Below are 5,525 nucleotides of genomic sequence, written 5' to 3'. Positions count from 1 at the left end.
GTAAAATAAATAAATAAATAAATAAATAGAGTAATAAATATGTACAACCATATATACATATATACAGGTGCTGTGGGGAAGGGAAGGAGGTAAGATGGGGGGATGGAGAGGGGGACGAGGGGGAGAGGAAGGAAGGGGCTCAGTCTGGGAAGGCCTCCTGGAGGAGGTGAGCTCTCAGCAGGGCCTTGAAGGGAGGAAGAGAGCTAGCTTGGCGGATGGGCAGAGGGAGGGCATTCCAGGCCCGGGGGGATGACGTGGGCTGGGGGTCGACGGCGGGACAGGAGAGAACGAGGTACAGTGAGGAGATTAGCGGTGGAGGAGCGGAGGTTGCGGGCTGGGCAGTAGAAGGAGAGAAGGGAGGTGAGGTAGGAGGGGGCGAGGTGATGGACAGCCTTGAAGCCCAGGGTGAGGAGTTTCTGCCTGATGCACAGATTGATTGGTAGCCACTGGAGATTTTTGAGGAGGGGAGTAATATGCCCAGAGCGTTTCTGGACAAAGATAATCCGGGCAGCAGCATGAAGTATGGATTGAAGTGGAGAGAGACACGAGGATGGGAGATCAGAGAGAAGGCTGGTGCAGTAGTTGAGATGGGATAGGATGAGAGCTTGAATGAGCAGGGTAGCAGTTTGGATGGAGAGGAAAGGGCGGATCTTGGCAACGTTGCAGAGCTGAGACCGGCAGGTTTTGGTGACGGCTTGGATGTGAGGGGTGAATGAGAGAGCGGAGTCGAGGATGACACCAAGGTTGCAGGTTTGTGAGATGGGAAGGATGGTAGTGCCGTCAACAGAGATGGGAAAGTCAGGGAGAGGGCAAGGTTTGGGAGGGAAGACAAGGAGCTCAGTCTTCGACATGTTGAGCTTTAGGTGGCGGGCGGACATCCAGATGGAGATGTCCTGAAGGCAGGAGGAGATGCGAGCCTGGAGGGAGGGGGAGAGAGCAGGGGCAGAGATGTAGATCTTTACTATGTGCTTGGCACATAGTAAGCGCTTAACAAATGCCATTATTATTATTATCATTATCATTATTATTGAGAAGCAGCATGGCTTAGTGGAAAGAGCACGGGCTTTGGAGTCAGGGGTCAAGGGCTCAAATCCGAGCTCTGCCTATTGTCAGCTTGTGACTTTGGGCAAGTCACTTACCTGCTCTAGGCCTCTGTTCCCTCATCTGTAAAATGGGGATTAAGACTGTGAGCCCCCCGGGGGACAACCTGATCACCTTGTAACCTCCCCAGCGCTTAGAACAGTGCATTGCACAGAGTAAGCACTTAACAAATGCCATCATTATAATTTTTATGATCTATTACATGCCTACTATGTGCAGAGCACTGTACTAAGTGCTTGGGAGAGTACAGTACAACAGAGTTGGCAGACACGTTTCCGGCCCACAATAAGCTTATGTCCCTAAGAGGGTGTGTCACCTGAAACAAGTTACAGAGCAGTTCATCTCCTGAATGCAAATAATGATTAGAGGCTTTATTTAATGCAAAAAATGCCATTCACCATGGAAGTAATTTCAACCTGCAAATGCTTCTGGCAGGTATGATGTTCTAAAGATGGTTTCCCATTGCTTTTCTCTTCTTCTTTTATATAATAGTAATAATATATACAAAATTCTATAATATATACTATATTATATGTAATATAATAGTAATATTAATGGTAATAATATACGTTATATGTATGTATTATATATTATTACTATTAATATTACTATTATTATACTAATATAGAGAAGCAGCGCAGCTCAGTGGAAAGAGCATGGGCTTTGGAGTCAGAGGTCATGGGTTCAAACCCCAGCTCCATCAATTGTCAGTTGTATGACTTTGGGCAAGTCACTTAACTTCTCTGAGCCTCAGTTCCCTCATCTGTAAAATGGGGGTTAAGACTGTGAGCCCCCCATGGGACAACCTGATCACCTTGTAACCTCCCCAGCGCTTAGAGCAGTGCTTTGCACATAGTAAGTGTTTAGTAAATGCCTTTATTATTATGTTGCCAACTTGTACTTCCCAAGCGCTTAGTACAGTGCTCTTCACACAGTAAGCGCTCAATAAATACAATTTATGATGATGATGATGATTATTATTATTATTACATATTATATATATATCAGCGGTGCAGGGCCCTCACCATGTCAGTGGCCTCCTTATTCTGCGATGTCCCACAGGCTCAGCCCGTTCGGCTCTTTAAACTCACTGTTGATTTCTGGGAGGATGCGGACCCCCACAAGGTCAATCTGGGGGTTGGAGCCCAGCCCAGCCCTCACACTACGCTCCTTTTCCACCATTCACCTCCTCACTGGGCCTTGTTCTCATCTATCCCACCGCAGACCCTTGGCCCACATCCTACCTCTGGCCTGGAATGCCCTCCATCCTCACTTCTGCCAAACTAGCTTTCTTCCCCCCTTCAAAGCCATATTGAGAGCTCACCTCCTCCAAGAGGCCTTTCCAGACTGAGTCCCCCTTTTCCTCTTCCCCTCCTCCCCTCCCCATCGCTCCTACTCCCCCCCTCTGCTCTACCCCCTTCTCCGCTTCACAGCACTTGTGTGTATTTGTACAAATAATAGTAATAATGGTAATAATGATAATGTTAATAATAATCAGTGGCTTAATGGAAACAATGCTATCCTGTGAGACAGAGGACCTGAGCTCTAATCCTGTCTCTGCCATTTGCCTGCTGTGCAACCTTGGGTAAGTCGCCTAACTTCTTTGTGTCTCAATTTCCTCATCCATAAAATGGGAATTCAGTAGGTGTTCTCTCTCCTACTGTGAGCTCTAAGTGGTACAGGGTCTGTGTTTGACCTGATTTTCTTGCATCTACCCCAGTCCTAGTACAGTACTTGGCATAAAGTAAGCATTAAGCAAATACCATTATGATTTTCTTCCAGACCTGACAGGGACCTTGAAACTTAATCCCCTTGATGACTACTGGGGTCTGAACAAAGTCAAATGGAAAGACTTATAGCAGGAGAGACTTCAGTTGGACATGCGGAAGAACTTTCTGGTTGTGAGGGACACTAAATGAGGGAAGAGCAGAGTGATCCAGGGAAGGTATGGAGTGTTCATCCCTGGAAATATTGAAAAGCCAAGGAGATGCCTTTTGGCCTGGCAAAGAGTCCAGGTCTGGGAAGCTGGCACAAAGTAGGAACTGGACCGCTGGGCCCAACGGGCATGCACACCTGCCAAGAGGACAAGGCCCAGGTAGAACTTGCACCTTTCCCATCCTTCACAGCTCCCTGGAAAAAAGTTGGGGGAAGAGGCGATTAACACAGTGACCTTCCAAGATGGGAATATCAACATCAAACAGGCAAGTGAGGCCTCAGGGGGTAGCAGTTCTGAACACTTTGTGGTTCAGGGGTGCAACGTTTTCCCAGAACAGAATGGGCATTTTGGAAAATATGGAGATTCGTGCAATTATCGGATCAATGACTTCACAGTTGAAAATATGTTAGGTTAATTAAATTAGCCCCCCAAACTGCAGGAGTTAGTTCTTTTATTAAATTGAGTTAGTGCCTTAACCTTAGTCAAACAATAATTATCAATGCGACAGCTATAATTGTTTGCAATTATTGTTACAGATGGAAGTACAAGCTGCAGGCTCCCTGAGCAACTCTCTTAATCCATTTAGGGGAATTAGGGGGAAAATAAAGAGTAAAAGTTGAAAAACGACAAGAAGTCCATAATCTCTTGGCTTGGGAAAAGTCCTTGGCACAATCACCGAAGCGAGTCCAAAGAGAAAAAATTGGCTGTTGTAGATAAGGAATTTGAGGAATATAAAAGGGTTCTAGGATTGGGATCACGTTAGACACAGCCAGGATTCCCGAGTGAATCATTCAATCCACCATGAAAGCCCTCTTTCTCCCTGCTCTGGGTGCATTAGACTTTTTTGTGTTAATCGTTAAGTGCCTACTATATGCCTGGCACTGTACTAAGCACTGGGGTGGTACAAGTTAATCATGTTGGACACAGTCCCTGTACCAAACGGGGTGCATAGTCTTAATCCCCGCTATAAGGGTGAAGTAACTGAGGTACAGAGAAGTTAAGTGACTTGCCCAAGGTTACCCAACGGATGAGTGGCAGAGCTGAGATTAGAACCCAGAGCCTCTGGCTCCTAGGCCTTCACTCTGTCTACTATCCCGTACTGCTTCTCTAAAGAGTTGGATTCCAGATCGAACTCTGAATCACAGGAAAATTATTTTGCTAGTATTGTTGGTCCCTCTCAGGGTCGCCCCTGGAGAGTTTCCAGTACTCTACCAGTCTCGACTATGGGAGGGAGAGTCGAGCAGAAGCCTACCGATTTCATTCCAAACTTGGGCAGTGGCTAGTGAGTGGCAGGCAGTCTGCTACAAGTCAAAACTCATCTGTGCTGGGCAGCAGCACCATGGGAGGGAGTCGAGGGAGGAGACTCAAGTTGAATGCGCAGAAGGAGGTAATGGTAAATCACTTCTGTATTTTTACCAAGAAAACTCTCTGCATACACTACCAGAATGATTACAGATGAAGGTGGCACATTCTGGGAGAGTTGTGTCCATGGTGTTGCTATGGGTCGGAGATGACTCTACAGCATAAGACAAGACAAGAATATTGCAGGTCATCTTGTTTAACTTCATTTGATAGAATTTACTAAGGGTCTACTGTTTCCAGAATTCTACTGATTTGGGAGTCTTTTGTTTTCAGAGAACTGAATTTGATGCCTACTAGGTACACAGCAGTGTTGCCTAGTAGAAAGAACATAGTCCTGAGTGTCAGAAGACCTGGTTTCTAATCTTGGTTCTTCCACTTGCCCACTGTGTGAGACCTTGGAAAGTCACTTACTTAATAACATAACATAGTCACTTAATGTCTGTCTTCCCTGCTAGATTTTAAACTCACCGTGGTCAGAGAATGTAGCTGTTAAATTTTTATATTGTAGGCTCCCAAATATGCAGTACAGTGCTTTGTACACTGTAGGCACTCAATAAATATGATTGACTGACTGAATGACTTTGTGCCTCTGTTTCCTCATCTGTAAAATGGGGATTCATTTCATTCATTCATTCAATCGTATTTATTGAGTGCTTACTGTGTGCAGAGCACTATACTAAGCACTTGGGAAGTACAAGTTGGCAACATATGGAGATGATCCCTACCCAACAAGGGGCTCACCGTCTAGAAGGGGGAGACAGACAACAAAACAAAACATGTGGACAGGTATCAAGTCATCAGAATAAATAGAAGTAAAGCTAGGTGCACATCATTAACAAATTAAATAGAATAATAAGTATGTACAAGTAAAATAGAGTAATACATCTGTACAAATATATATAAAGGTGCTGTGGGGAGGGGAAGGTGGTAAGGCAGGAGGGATGCGGAGGAGGAGAGGAAAAAGGGGGCTCAGTCTGGGAAGGCCTCCTGGAGGAGGTGAGCTCTCAGTAGGGCTTTGAAGCGTGGAAGAGAGCTAGCTTGGCAGATGTGTGGAGGGAGGGCATTCTGGGCCAGGGGCAGGACGTGGGCTGGGGGTCGACGGCGGGACAGGCAAGAATGAGGCACA

General features: G+C 46.0%; 1 non-coding gene across 1 annotated transcript; it reads left to right on the top strand.

Annotated features, from left to right (window-relative positions):
- Positions 1-4,208: 4,208 nt before the first annotated feature.
- LOC119924626 lies at positions 4,209-4,346 on the top strand. Its single transcript, XR_005449329.1, has one exon. It is a non-coding gene; the product is annotated as a small nucleolar RNA SNORA7 (small nucleolar RNA).
- The last annotated feature ends 1,179 nt before the right edge of the window (positions 4,347-5,525 follow it).

The sequence above is a fragment of the Tachyglossus aculeatus genome, chromosome 2 (assembly GCF_015852505.1).
Source record: "Tachyglossus aculeatus isolate mTacAcu1 chromosome 2, mTacAcu1.pri, whole genome shotgun sequence".
Taxonomy (NCBI): domain Eukaryota; kingdom Metazoa; phylum Chordata; class Mammalia; order Monotremata; family Tachyglossidae; genus Tachyglossus; species Tachyglossus aculeatus.
Note: the sequence above shows the minus strand (reverse complement) of the source record. Positions and strands in the feature narration are given on the sequence as shown.